Below are 15,916 nucleotides of genomic sequence, written 5' to 3'. Positions count from 1 at the left end.
GAGTTGGTTTGGGAAGTCCTTCTGTCTATGTTTGCTTTTATTGGTTAATGAATAATGTTGTTTCAGACAGTAGCTTAGCAGAATAGACCTAGGTGGTAAAAGTAAACAATGATAGGAGAAACAGGGTAGGGTCAGTGAGAAGCCACATAGACACCACCATGGAAGAACACCTTCTCTGGAGTTGCCAAAAATTTGTTGGTAAGACATGAACTACTGGTGATACAGTTAAATGCAAATGGGTTTGTTTAGAATAAGGGAGGGAACTAGAAATATGTTTAAGCTATTGGCCAAACAGTGTTGTGAATAATATAGGTTTTATGTGATTATTTTAAGTCAAGGTGGTCGGAAAACTAACTAAAGAGTGGCCTCCACCAACAAAGGGTATTGCAGATTCATTGACTATCCTGAGATGGCTTGTCTGGGTAAAACCTATGTTGTATGAATAAATTGGCTACACACAAGAGATATGGAACTAACAATAGACAAAGTCTAACTAGGCGAACCAAAGAATAATTTTCGGGTTACTTACAGGAAAATTGGTGAGCGAGCACTTACAGTAGAAATGACTCAATAGCAGTTGGTTCAAGAAAGCCCACCCCAGCATGGTTAATAGTTCAGTAAGGCTGAGAACCTGAAATTCACTGTGCAGCCTTGAGGCAGATCAGTGATCTGAAGAGTGTTTTTTTAAATCTTTGGCACAGTTCATCTGAGCCTTATCTAAGCATCTCTATTTGTCTGTGATGATTGCTTGGTTATATATTTACTGCCAATATACTGTTTGGAGGACGTTGCCTTGTGAATATGCTCAGGTTATCAAACTCTCTATAGATAATTTGAGTTGTTTGCTTCCTATCTAAGTAGCTTTCCTGCAGTATAGAATCTATCAACCAAAACTACATATTGGCATTAAAGAACTTTATATGTGGAGATGGAAGGGTCAGAGTCAGATAAGAAAGTAAAATTATGGGTTCACACAGGAGAGATAAAAGAAAAGGAGAGGGAGTATGAGAGCACTACCCTGTAGGATTTCAAAATGGAAGAGGAGACCTGAGCTAAGAAGGAAACAGCCACAGCGTTTTCCATAGTCACTACTCCTGTCTAGGCCACAAAATCTCCAAGCAGCTAGCCCAAGCATTGGCAGTTTCTACTCTGAGAGGGCCAGCTAGAGTGTGGCACTGATGACCTTTTTCCCGGGAGTTATCCTCACCATTGTCAGAAGGAGGCATATCTCCCTAGAGTCTCAACAATAAGTCTCACTGATGTAACAAACGGCTTATGAAAGACCCTTGGGGAAGATTCAAAACTAACATAATTGGGAAAAAATGCATCTTCCAGGATGTTATGATGTCAGTCTACACTGTCACATCTGCCTTTCTTCTGATCATATGAACAGGATGCTTGCTGCTTGGGGAAGCATCTCATCTGGCGTTGTAATTCCAGGGCATCAAAATGTCCTCTTTGCTCGTCTTCTCCCCCAGAGGAGTCTCTATCTCAGGTACAGTGCATTGAACCACTTGCAGGAATAATAAAAACAGATAGAACATCCAGCTTGAGATATGACATACATGGCCACAATCACATTGGCAGCAACAAGAAACAGATGAAGAATTCTGAGCATCAATGGAGGCTGAGGACGTAACACCAAAGCTAAGACATGTAACACCATGGGGAGTTGCAGAGTTCCAGAGAATATATTCAGTTACATTCTGGAAGAAGCTAAGACTGCAAAAGATGGCTTTCCTAATCAGAAAGTAGAAAAACTGAGGCTAAGCGAAATATAGGCAGTGATGAGACAAAGGTGGTAACTGAAAATGAAGAACCCCATTTCCCAATTCCAGGAAGATAATGAAAGCATTTTTAAAGGTTAATGAGCCACAAATCCTGGCAGTCAAAGCTCAGGAGATGGAATGCCATTTCAATCCCATGTAATGAATCTCTGCCTTAAGCATCTAAAATGATGTATCTCTGCCTTGAGCATCTGGAGCAATATTTCTTTGCCTTAAGCATCTATAACAATGCACCTCTGCCTTGAGCATCTGCTGTCATGCCCCTCAAAAATGAGCAGAAATTAACATCTGCTTTTAAATGCAATATACTACTGGGATAGACCAACCATAGCATGCTACTCTGGATGTACACTTTTATATATTTACACCCTAAATTTGATATCAAGACCTGAGCCCAAACAGACTTCACAGTTCACCGTTTCCCCATGCTGTGATAATTCAGTAGCCCTCTGGACACATCCACCAGGAGTCTTAGGGGAGGAAGCAAAGGCATTCATGTTTGAATGTCTCTCATCTCAATCTCCCCAACATTTCTTTTAAAGTCATACCATTCCCTTTTCTGATTCAGAATATTAACTCAGAGCTCAATACTTTTTAACCAACTGTCTTGTTCTTCAGCCATGGCTCAGTCAGTAAGGTGCTTTCCATACAAATGAAGAACATAAATTTGATCCCTTCAACTTGTGCAAGAATCTCAGAATTAAAGATATAAACCCATCACTCAGTTCTGAGGAGACAGCCACACCTGGGTCTCTGAGTCTCACTCTTTGGTCAAGGGGAATTGGTCAGCTCCAGGTTCAAAGAAATGATGTATCTTAAACATGACAGAGAGTAACTAAGGAAGACACCCACGGTTAATTCTGGCCTCTGCATGCATGCATACACATTTCCATAGTTTTCTAGAGTAACAGAACTTATAGAAAAAGTTTTAACAGAATGGTTTATAGGTTGTGGCCTTGTTAATCCCTCTATAAAAGAGGGGCCCTGAATAATAACCTTTCTATATTCCTGCAAAATCTAAACCAGAAAAATCAGCATGTAAATGTGACATCCCTGCACCCCTACAAGTTGTTAAACTGGTGGTGTAGATTGCAGTGAACAGGATTGACATTCCAATGAAGGGGCATCTCTGCCCAACTTAAGAAAAGTCTCATAGGAAGTGAAGTAGATCTGTGGCCATACAACCTTGGAGGATTTTATGAGGTAGAAATACAGATTTCTATATGAATAGACAATATATTCATAATGATGGGATGGCTATTCTTAGTTGTCAACTTGACTACATCTACAGTTAATAAGTATTTTAATGACTGGGCATATTTATGGAAGAGTATTTCTTCTTAATTTCAATTTTGAAGTGGTAAGACACACTCCTAATCTGGATCTTTGAGATAGGACTCTTTTGAGGTAGGAAGAGGCATTTTTGTCTGGGCCACACCATCTTCTGGCAGCTTATATAAAGGAGATGGAAGGAGGAACCACTTTCTCTGCCTGCTTGCTCTCAAAGGCAAGGCTATTCCCTCACCAGCATTAACACAGAATTCTTTATAATTATGGTGTGTACCAAAGACTAGCTGACACATTCAGAGTCTCGGACTGAATACCTACTTTGCTTTTGGACATTCCTTTCATAGAGGGATTAACAAGGCCACAACCTGTAAACCATTGTGTTAAAACTTTTTCTATAAGTTCTGTTACTCTAGAAAACTATGGCTAATAGAAATGTTACTGAATTAAATAATAGTAACAATAAGTAACTCATGGGCCAGGAAGTTGGCACAGTAGGCAAAACACTTGCCATGAAAGTGAAAGGCACTGTGACTGAATTCTCAGAATCTACTTAAAATCAGGATGTGTACAAGTATCTGCAAGTCCAGTTCTCTTAAGACGAATTGGGATGTGGAGACAGGAGACTCTTCAGAAGCTAGCTAGTCAACTAGCCTTGAATAAGCAACAAAAACAATAAAGACACCATATCAAACAAAATGTAAGGCAACTACTGATATGCTGGGTTGTCCTCCTCTCTCCTCAAGCCCACATGCTTACTGTGGCAATGCCCACTTGCACTCACATTCATGAATACACACACACATATATACACACACACAAAGAATGAAACCGCTTCCATATGTATGAAGGCACACATACACATACCTCTCTTTGATCAAGAGTCAACCATATCCATACTTATACACCAATTAGACCACCTGTTCTGGAAAAATCAGTAACCATCTGGTTCAATGAGATAACCTGTCTCAAATATAAGGCTGTGAGAGTGTGTTTGTATGTGTGTTTTCATGTGTGAAGATATGCATTGTCAGTCTGTCTCATATGTACCTATCTCCTAAACTCAGGTTTTTCTTGACTCCTAATATGGAAGCCCTTACTTTGTTTAATTTGTTATACCTAATGAGCACAAGGATTGCCAGGAGTTCTTAGGCAAGGCCATATTATAAGTATTAAACCAGCCCAGACCCAGGAAACAAAGACCCAGAGAGTGGAAGGAAGAACATGAGTCTAGACAGCTGTCTTGTAACCTCCACATTAACAGATGAATAATGTAAGTTGGAAAAGCCTAAGACCAGGTTTCATTTCACCTCTCAACTGAAGCAGATAAGATGTGAAGAGCAGGATCTGTGGGTGAATTTAATTTTCCTACACTATCTGAGCCAATTGGAACTGGGAGCTCTCTGATTGATTCAAATTTAGAACCTTTTTTCTCTGCAGTTTCTGTAAGAAGAGCAATGAGCAACCAATATGCAAAGAAAAGGGGGACAACATAAATACTAATTTTAAAGATTTTTGACAGAAAGTAAGAACAATGAAACTTCCAGAAGTTTCTGAAAGAAATTGGAGTCAAAATATTGATCACAAATGAAGAGAATTGGGTAGAAGTATCCCATGTCCAGATATCTCAAATGCAATATGGGTGTTACTTTGCTGGTATTCAAATTAAGCCAGGATGTGCATGATGAGACTTTTTATTTTAATAGTCTTTTACTTTAATGTATATTAATAAAATTTTAACTCATCAAGCTCGTGTGTTTTACTATCTTACATTGACCCCAAATTAGTTTTTAAGCCAAAGTAAAGAGGGTTTAATGGTATGAGTCTTCATCCAGATAATGCAGACAGCTGCTGCAGGAAAGTAGGGTACATAAAGAAAGCCGACTCAGTAAATAATTCAACTAGGCATCGCCAGTGGGTAAAACCTGCAATGTTCGGTTGCCAAAATAAAGGAAGCAGCCCACTTAAGAGAAAGACAGAGAGGATGGAAGAAGAGGGAAAAGGGAACAGATCATCCGTTGAGACAAAAAACCAGCAAAGGAAACAAAAGCTTCTTTGTTGACAATAATCTCCTCTTCTGTAAGGGCATTTCCATTCCTTCAAATGACAGACATTCAGACAGAACATGCAAGAGAGAAAAGTGTGAACATGTTGGTGGTGAAGGGAGAGAAAAAGCTGCCTTCTGACCTCCACATAAACAGATGCATAATGTAAGTTGGAAAAGCCTAAGACCAGGTCTCCTTTCACCTCTCAAAAGAAGCAGATGAGATGTGAACAGCAGGATATTTGGGTGAATTTCATTTTCCTACATTATCTGAGCCAATTGGAACTGGGAGCTCTCTGATTGATTCAAATTTAGAATCCTTTTTCTCTGTGGATTCTGTTAGAAGAGCAATGAGCAACCAATATGCAAAAAATAGTGGGACAACATAAATACTAATCTTAAATCTTTCTGACAAAAAGTAAGGACAATGAACCATCCATAAGGTTCCGAAAAATTTTGGAGCCAAAATATTCATCGATCACTAATAAAGAGAATTCGGGAGAAGTATCCCATGTAAACGTATCTCAACTAAAAGCTGGGTGTTCCTTTACTGGTATTCAAATTAAGCCAGGATGTGCATGATGAGGCTCTTTATTGTTATTTTAATAGCTTTTACTTTAATGTATATTAATAAAATTTTAACGCATCAAGCTTGTTTGTTTTATTACCTTATATTGACCCCAAATTAGTTTTTAAGCCAAAGTAAAGGAGGCTTTAATGGTATGAGACTTCATCTTGATAATGTAGACAACTGCTGCAAGAAAGTAGGGTACATAAAGAAAGACTACTCAGTAAATAATTCAACTAGGCATTGCCAGTTGGTAAAACCTGCAATGATGTATCAATTGCCAAAGTAAAGGATGCAGCCCTCTTATGAGAAAGACAGAGAGGAAGGAAGAAGGGGAAAAAGGGAAGAGATCATTTGTTGAGACCAAAAACCAGCAAAGGAAACAAAAGCTTCTTTGTTGACAATAATCTCCTCTTCTGTAAGGTCATCTCCATTGCTTCAAATGACAGACATTCAGACAGAACATGCATGAGAGAGAAGTGTGAACATGGTGAAGGTGAAGGGAGAGAAAAAGAAAGAAAACATTATTGGAGATTTAAAGACAGAGAGAATGAAACACCAGAGCATGAGTGTTTCTCTGGTACCTTCACAAAATCCTTATCAGGCCAGCAGCATTCCAGATACTCCAAGACATCCAACACAGAATTTTCTTCTTGAACCCTATGACGTTTCCAGGGAGATTGGTGTTGTTCAAGAGTTCCGTGTCCTAAGCAAAAGAGAAAAGGGCACAAAATAGCAAGCAGGTGACAAGAGTGAGAAGGGGAGGGAGGGCGACTGAGTGAGTCACCCACCACCTGGACTCCTGTTAGGACTACAAAATATCCTCCACAGGTTTTGGTGGTTAGGCCTGTTAGTAATTAGGCCTTCCCCTGAAAGGGAACTATCATTCTTGCATGAGAGAGATGGCTCAGCATTTCAGGTCACTTGCTTGTCTTCCAGAGGACCAGGTTTCAATTCCTCCCACCCATACAAACATCTGTAACTCCAGTTATAAAACATCTGACCCTGGCCAACACAAGCACTGAATGCACATGGTGAACACACTAATGTGCAGATAAACTCAAACTCATGAAAAGAAATTTAATCATTTCTATTGAAAATAGTAGTCACTCTTTTACTTCAAACAAGCAGGGAACTATATTCAAGAGCACAATGCACTTACAGAATGGAATTATTCAGTTCTGAGGTAGCATGACTCCCAGTTTCATGAAAAACTGCCACATTGATTTCCCAAGTAGTTGCACTAGTCTGCATTCCCGAAAACAAGGGATGGGTGTTCCTCTACTCTACATCCTTTTCAGCATAGTCTATCATTGGTGTTTTTGATTTTAGCCATTCTGACAGTTGTAACATGGTATAGCAGAGATGTTCTGATTTGCATTTCCCTGATTGCTAAAAAGGCTAAGCATGACATTGTCTTTTGCCCATTTGAAAGTCTTCTGTTGAGAATTCTGTGTTCAGTTAAGTACCCTTTTTTAATTGCAGTAATTTAAGTGTTAATGTCTAGTTTCTGGATTTCTTTACATATTTGGAGATCAGAATTTTGATTACGGACTGGTGAAGATTTTTCACATTCAAAAGGATGCCTTTTTGTCTTAGTGACAATGTCTTTTGCATTACAGAAGCTTCTCACTTTCAGGAGGTGTCACATTTATTCCTTTTTGGTCTCATTGTCTATGCTACTCAGGTTCTACACTGGAAGTGGTCTCCTGGGTCCATGTATTGCAGATTCATTTCAACTTCTAGTCTATCAAGTTCAGTGTGGTAAGATTAATATTGAGGTCTTTAATCCATTTGTAGTTGCCTTTTGTGCATGCTGAACAATATGGATCTATTTTTCTTCTTCTACAGGTTGACACCCATTTATGCTGTCTGTCTTCACAAGTCTTTCTCCATGCTTTAAAGGAAACAAATTCTTCCCATTACAGCTCCTGTCATGTTCACCTGCTGTATTTCTCATATAGTTCATTCTGCTCTCCCACTTACTTCCAGGTCTGATAACGATAATGTGAATTTTTCAACTAATGTACCACACCCCTGATGAGCTGGCTTCTTTTCCCAACCACTCCAAAGCAGCTCCAATATATTTAACAGCCAGTAGCAGTGACACTCTTTGAGACCTAATGGAGATGTTAATAGATGGAGTTCTTAAAATGGGATGGGACCCTGGTAGCTGGAAGATTCCAGAAAATTGGGTGGGGTGCTGCCTCACAATGAAGATAATTAAGCCACCCAATAGCTAAAATCTCATTATTCCCACTGTTCAATCATCTAATCTTGCACAAATGACTGACATTGACAAAAAAAAATAATGCCAATCGTATTAACCAATTAACATTTGTACATCTGCAGTTTTGTGGTTTGGAAGGTTATTTGGTGGCTTTTACTCTGTGTTTGTGTGTGTGTGTGTGTGTGTGTGTTTGATTTGACCAAAGGACAACTTCAGTGGTCATTCCTCAAAAATCATCTACCATGCTTATTTAGACAGTATCACTTACAGGGACCTAGGATTTTCTGAATAGAAGATGCAGTTTGGCCAGTCAGTACCAGAATCCACAGTGTCTGCCTCCCAAGCAGTGACATTACAAGCACACACTACCACGTTGGAAAGCTTTGAATAAGGTCTCTGGAGTCTGAACTCAGGCCTGTATACACACAGCTGATTTATCCCTGACAAAGAAAATCTCTTTTCAGTATGTTAGTCTTAATTTTAGACTCATTTAGAAAGTGATTGCTCATTTTTGAATTCACAGCACAATGACTACAGAATTCCAATGGTGTTCAAATTAAGAAAACAATATCACAAAGTTAAACAGAGTACTGATAATAAATAAGCACTTGTATACCCCATCTGCCACATGGACCTTGCTGCCCCTTCCCTTTAGTTCTCCCTGAAACTCTCCTCCAAATCCAGGCATGGGTGGCTTTCCCTGCCTTGCCGTGGCAAACTGTTGGACACTGTATGTTCTATCTTCCCCATTTAGCTAGACCAGTCATTTTATGGCATAATGTTTTTGTTAGAGTTACCTCAACTGACCACTTTAGGCTTTGGAAAAACTCAAATGACCTTAAAACAGCCAGGGAAAACATCTTAACATTGTGTCCATTGTAATGTCAGTAAAAAAAATTAGAAATCAAGACCTGCTTCCTGGTCAAGATTTTTTAATCACCATTCCAGTTCCATCTGAGGTTACTCACTGTCTTTTGATGCCTAGATGAATTTTTGCTTTAACTAAACTTTGCCTTTCCCTAAAGCCAGTTTGAATTGTGTTTTATCACTTGGAACTGAAAAGTCTCCAGCGAGACTAGGGGATATGATGGGTTCTGGAGAATGAAGCCAGCTCCTGCATCCCTTTATGTCCTAGGGGAGCTGTTAAAGAGACACTGACATTTCTACCAGCTTGAGTTTCAAGTGCAAGGATAAGTATCCTATAGCAAATCAAGACTGTCCCTGACTCACAACCCAGTTGTATGTTTCTCAGTGTCGCTGTTTCCATGTTTCCTCTCTTCCTGCAGTTGCTTAGATTTCTGCTCCTTACCATCATCCATGTATATCTATCACTCCCTTCTCTCAGCAAATTGAAAAAGAAATTGCCATGATCAACATCACAGCACTATCATCCACTGCCGAAGATGCACGGAAATCATCGGTCGGGGGAAATAACTCCTCATCTCCTGATCTGGGAAGGGTTAGACTTCACACTAACGTGGGCAGACAGCCTTTCAGAAGTGTATTTCCATGAGTATTCAACTGAATGATACCACAAAAGATGGCTGGGTAAGATAAGTAGAAAGAAGTTTGTATGTCCTTTTAAAGCAACAAAGAAGCTGACAAATACCATGGATAACAATTATTCCAAATGCATATGGGACCCTTTTTTCAAGAATGCAGAATCTGGGCTTTTTAAGCAGAAGGAAACCGAAAACCCAGTGACATTTAGCCTAAGATCTCTCCTTGTCTACGGAGCTACAGTGCTATTAAACATTGTCATCTTACGTTCACAGGAATGCCTATAGTGTAGACTCTACCCAATGGGTGCAGCTGGAGATTTTTCAATATCTCATCACAGTTGGACCTCCTTGGCATACTGTGTGAGATCTGAGTCTAGGTTCAGCAAATGTTAAATCCTTCTACTAAGAGTAGTTTGTCAAGCAGAATTAAGGTCAATAATTTAATACCAGTGTTGTCAGAGGCTTTGGTTAACAGACAGCTCTTGATCAAAATCTTATGGGCAAAACACAGGGAGTGTGTGGATGGTGGGAACTTAAAATGTTATGACTTAATACTGGGAAATAACAGATATGAAAATTGACAAGCACATAGAGAGATTGTAGATAGATAAAAAGTTATATAGATGGAAAATAGATAGAGAATAGATAGATTAATGGACAGAAAGAATTATATAAATGGACATTGATTAATATAATAATCAACATACAGATATACACAGATAGATAGATTGATACGTCAATAGAATAATATAGAAACATAGAGGAAACATGTACAGAGGAATAATTATACATATCTTAGAGATACAGAGATAAATACATAGAAAGACTAATAGATACATAGATACACCTAATAGATTGAAAGTGTGATAAATAGGAGTTAACATAGGTAGTTAAGTAGATAGATGGATAGATTTATGACTGATAGAGTAACAAATATACACATATATGACAGATAAATTATAGAGTGATGGTAAATAATAATTGATCATCCAAATATAAATGATTAATAGATATGTGGTGGTTTGAATAAAAATGATACTCTATCATCCTATGGGGAGTGACATTATTGGGAGGTGTGGCCTTGTTGGAGAAAGAGTGTCACCAGAGATACTCTTTGATGTCTGAAGCTCAACATAGGTCCAGTGCCTTATTCTTCCTTCCTGCTCCCCAAGGGTCTGGATGTAGATCTCTTCCCTTCTCCTGCGCCATGTCTCCCTGAAGTCTGGAATAATTCTGCCATGATGTTAATGGTCAGAACCCAATTAAATGCTCTCATTCATAAGACTGATGGTGGTCATGTTATCTCTTCACAGCAGTAGAAACCACAACTAAGACAAGATAAATAGAAAGATAGATAGACAGAGATCCTGGTGTTAGATATTTGGTAAACAAATGAGGAATAAATGGATAGATGGAAGGATGGATGGATAGATGAATAATAAGAGATAGATGATATTAATAGATTAAAAGATATATAATTAATACATTATTGAAAGTCTCATGGCTTCTAGGACCAGGAAAAGACAGAGAAGATTCCTCCAGCTGCCTAGTTCTTGATATGCAGAATGAGTAATGTGCCTCCAATGCACAATACTACTAACAGTAGCTGTAAGTAACTTCCTGACACATTGATTATAACTTCTCAGAATAAAGATTCAAACTTACTCTATACACACACACTGAGCCCTGTTTAGATTGTGTCTTTCACAGTCTAGCAGGTGATTTAGCAATAAAACCATATCGGGATAGTGAAGAATGAGAGCAACAGCTTTTCCACTAGAAAAGTGAGTCTTAAAATGGAAAGGAGATGCAATAGGAAATCTAAGCACGAAGTAGATCAGGGAAAACAAGTGAGAAAACTCATGTGCTGACCTATAGGTGTTCACGTGTATACAGTACTGAGTGTACGTGTGTTTATATAAAAGGATTTTCCTGATGTTAGTTCTCTGAAAGGCCACAGATGCAAACATCAGACTCATTCAGTATTCATCATTCCAAGTGCTGGGGTTTAACTTCTGATATCATTCCCCGAAGAAGAAGATAACAGCACTCCATGGAGAAATGGTGGATTGATAGGCAGAGGGAAGCAGAAGGCAGGAGCCTAAAATATCTCATGCATCCAGGGAGTAACTAAGTTCTCAAAAAACACAAATGTCAAAAGGAAAACATGAGATGGCATGAAGGCTTGTTGGTTGCCAACCAGGGACAATTTAACATCGCAGAAAACAATAATAGCTGCCATTTTAAATCTTTGGAAGAAAATGTTTCTGAATCCCAACTGCTTTGATTAAAAAAAACAGTGGAGGAGAAAACTGGGTCTTTGGGGTGGCATTCCAACTAATCAACGCAAAGGAATCATGAAATTGGAACCCCACCACCTGGCAGCCACCATATATGCCTTAATTGGCTCAGGTAAGAATCGTTAATGGATTCTGCCGCTGACTGGAAGTCTAAGAAAATGGCTATTTGCAAAGTGTCAGCATCTTGATGCAGAAGAAACAACTTTGAAATGAAGCAACTGCAGCTCATCCTGATGATCAAAGATACCATCACTTGTGAAGAAACAGCCTGATTATTTAAAAGGACCCATTGGAAGTACAAACAGAACTTGGAACAAGGACATGAAATAATACCAGCCAGAGGTTGTTCAACAAAGAGAGAATGGATTGTATAAGCATGTCACAGTCTGAACACAAAGTGTGGGAATATGCTATGGAATAGGGACAGGTCACATACAGTGTCTTAGACTAAGGCCTCAGTTGGAAAACAGTAATTTGGCTGCAATGAACAAAATCAGACAAATAATAAAATGATTAGAAGCATGGAGTTGAAGTAATCATTTGTAGAAATGTCTCTTTGTACAATTGAGAACCCCAGTGAATCCCTGTGGATAAGTTTTCAGGATAAAATCACAACCGAAAAACAACAACAATAATAAAAGTAACATCAATAACAATAGTAATAATAGTAATAATATTAATAATGTCGTTTGTTTGTCTTGAGAAAGAACACTAACCATTGTGGGAATTCTGGAGGAGAAATTTGAGAAAGGAAATATTTCAGAGTCATGAAAGCAATCAAAAGATCAACAGAGCACAGCAAGGAGAAATAATCAATCAGGACTTGAGGTTGAAGTGCCTGATGAATATAAGTAAACACAGATAATGCTTTCTTAAATATTAGATAAGCAGCAGTTAATATGACAAGTGATATCTGTCATTTATTGAAATCTGATCTAAGAGGAAGTGATGAGGCATGTAAGCCATCATGCAGGCAATAAAGAGGGAAGGGCAGAGATGAGAATTAGGGGCTTCTGAGTCCTTGCTTGCATATGACACCTTCCTTCTCCTCATATGCCAGGATGCACCATGCCCCAGCAAAGAATCACCACTTTTGGCTCCTAGTGTTTCCAGTGGGTTTCTGTCACTTGCTGCTCATCACAGTTTGCTTTACCTTTAAACTAGCTATTAACCTTGAGTCATATGGAAAGATGGAACCGTGGCTATCTGAATGGAATAAGTGAATGTCTATGGGGCTATTACTGCTAATTGATACAGAACAGTTATACCACTGTGGGTGTTACCTTAGTCCATCCAGAAGCAAGTGGGCCTGCGCAATATAAGATATTTCCTGGAAAGCACATCCTCCATGGCAGGTTCAACTGTCAGTAGCCTATAAGTAAATTGATAGGGAATAATGCACATCCTTGATTTCAGATTCAGCTGCCAGTACCTCCCCAATAAATGTCTGGGCCTCTTCTGGCAGTGGTTTTTTTTCTTTCTTTTTTTTTCTTTTTAGGACAATCTCATGTTACATACCCAAGTTAATCCGCTGTCCTTCCACTCCTGCCAACTTCTCCCTTCCCCATCCTCCATCCACTCCTCCAATAAGAACTCAGTGTTTGATGAGGCCAGGAAAACATATCTGATGGCTGTTTCAATTGCTAATAGCTCCCCAATAAGAGCTAAGGCCTAGAGCACCTGTCCTCGATGTCCACTTCAACGGGAAAAAGTTCTTGGCTTAGGCATAAGGCCACATATGTTGCCAACAACTTCAAAAGAAACAGGAGGGCTGGAAGAGCATCAAACTCATGATAGCTTCATTTGCCAGCTGTCCCAAGTAAGAATATGACCTAAAAGATACTTTCCTAAGACAGAATTGCCAGTCTTACTACCATTATTAGCTCATAAGTAAGGGAGATAACTTGGAGAGTTACCCACAGTAACTCCTCCTGTCAGCAACTCTTCAGTAAGAAAAAAATCATGGAAGTTTACCACACTCTTGGAATCTTTTTCTCCCAGTAGCTCCCGAGGTTGACGAGAGGCTGTTGCTTTGCACAAGAGGCAGAATGGCTCTCCTAAGTGTTTCTGGAACCACAAAGTCACACCACACAAGGTCCAGCCTCTCAAAGGCCATTGGCCAAAGGAGTTTTCACATCACCTCCCCTTTTACCTAATAAGAATGTTCAAAACCAATACAGGACTACATATAATAAGAACAAATATCAAGTATAAAAGTTAGATTTATAGCCAGTATAGGCAATTTTTTTTCTCATTTTTTAATTCTTTTTTAATTAAAATTTCCTACTGCCCCCCGTTTCCCATTTCGCTCCCCCTCCTCCCACATATTGTCCCTTCCCCCCGCTATCCTCCCCCATCCCCACTCCTCTTGTCCTACCCCCGTCAATTCCCCCTCCCTCTCGATACTGAAGAGCAATCCAAATTCCCTGCCCTACAAGAAGACCAAGCTCCTCCCACTTCTATCTAGGTCCAGGAAGGTGAGCATCCAAACAGGCTAAGCTCCCACAAAGCCAGTTCATGTATTAGGATCAAAACATAGTGCCATTGTCCTTGGATTCTCATCAGCCTTCATTGTCCACCATGTTCAGAGAGTCCAGTTTCAACCCATGCTTATTCAGTCCCAGTCCAGCTGGCCTTGGAGACCTCCCAATAGATAAGTTCCACTGTCACAGTGGGTGGGTGCAGGCCTCGTGGTCCTGATTTCCTTGCTCATGTTCTCCCTCCTTCTGCTCCTCATTTGGACCTTAAGAGCTCAGACCGTTGCTCCAAATTGGGTATCTGTCTCTCTCTCGATCCATCGCCAGATGAAATTTCCCGTGCCATTCTCCTTAGCCTCTCATCAGCTCTCATTTCTGCCACATTCACAGAGTCCGGTTTTATCCCATGTTTTTTCAGTAGCAGTCCAGCTGGACTTGGTGAGCTCCCAATAGATCGGCCCCATTGTCACAGTGGTTGGGTGCACCCCTCATGGTCCTGACTTCCTTGTTCATGTTCTCTTTCCTTCGCTCCCCATTATAACCTTGGGAGCTCAGTCCGGTGCTGCAGTGTGGGTCTCTGTCTCTATCTCCATCCATCACTAGATGAAGGTTCTATGGCGATATGCAAGATATTCATCAGTATGATTATAGGACAGGTTCATTTCAGGTTCCCTATCCTCAGGTGCCCCAATGAACTAACTGGGGTCATTGCCCTGGGCATCTGGTAGCCCTTCCAAGTTCAAGTCTCTTGCCAACCCTTAGGTGGCTCCCTTAACTAAGGTATGAGTTTCCCTGCTCCCCTATCCCAGCTTGCTTTATCCCCAGTCACCAGTTTCCCGCAGTTCCCCTCATCCTCTCCTTCACACTTTTCTCTCCCCATCACCCCTCATCCCCATCCCACCCCACCCCCAAGATTCCAATATTTTGCCCATCAATCTTGTCTATCTCCCATAGCTGGGAGGATATCTATATGTTTTTCCTTGGGTTTACCCTCTTGTTTAGCTTCTTTAGGATCACAAATAATAGACTCAGTGGCCCCTATCCATGGCTAGAAACCAATTATGAGTGAGTATATCCCATGATCTACTTTTTGGGTCTGGGTTACCTCATTCAGGATCGTATTTTCTATTTCCATCCATTTGCATGCAAAATTCGAGAAGTCATTGTTTTTTACCGCAGAGTAGTACTCTAATGTGTATATATTCCACACTTTCTTCATCCATTCTTCCATTGAAGGGCATCTAGGTTGTTTCCAGGTTCTGGCTATTACAAATAATGCTTCTATGAACATAGTTGGACAAATGCTTTAGTCATATGCTAGGGCATCTCTTGGGTATATTCCCAAGAGTGCTATTGCTGGGTCCAGGGGTAGGTTGATCCCAATTTTTCTGAGAAACCGCCACACTGATTTCCAAAGTGGTTGAACAAGTTTGCAGTCCCATCAGCAATGGATGAGGTTACCCCTTTCTCCACAACCTCTCCAGCAAAGGTTATCCTTGGTGTTTTTGATTTTAGCCATTCTGACAGGTGTAAGATGATATCTCAAAGTTGTTTTGATTTGCATTTCTCTGATCGCTAAGGAGGTTGAGCATGACCTTAAGTATCTTTTGGCCATTTGACCTTCTTCTGTTGAGAATTCTCTGTTCAGTTCAGTGCCCCATTTTTAATTGGGTTAATTATCCTTTTAAAGTCTAGTTTCTTGTGTTCTTTACATATTTTGG

The sequence above is a fragment of the Chionomys nivalis genome, unplaced genomic scaffold (assembly GCF_950005125.1).
Source record: "Chionomys nivalis unplaced genomic scaffold, mChiNiv1.1 scaffold_28, whole genome shotgun sequence".
In the NCBI taxonomy this organism is placed as follows: domain Eukaryota; kingdom Metazoa; phylum Chordata; class Mammalia; order Rodentia; family Cricetidae; genus Chionomys; species Chionomys nivalis.
This window is presented reverse-complemented; position numbering follows the sequence as displayed.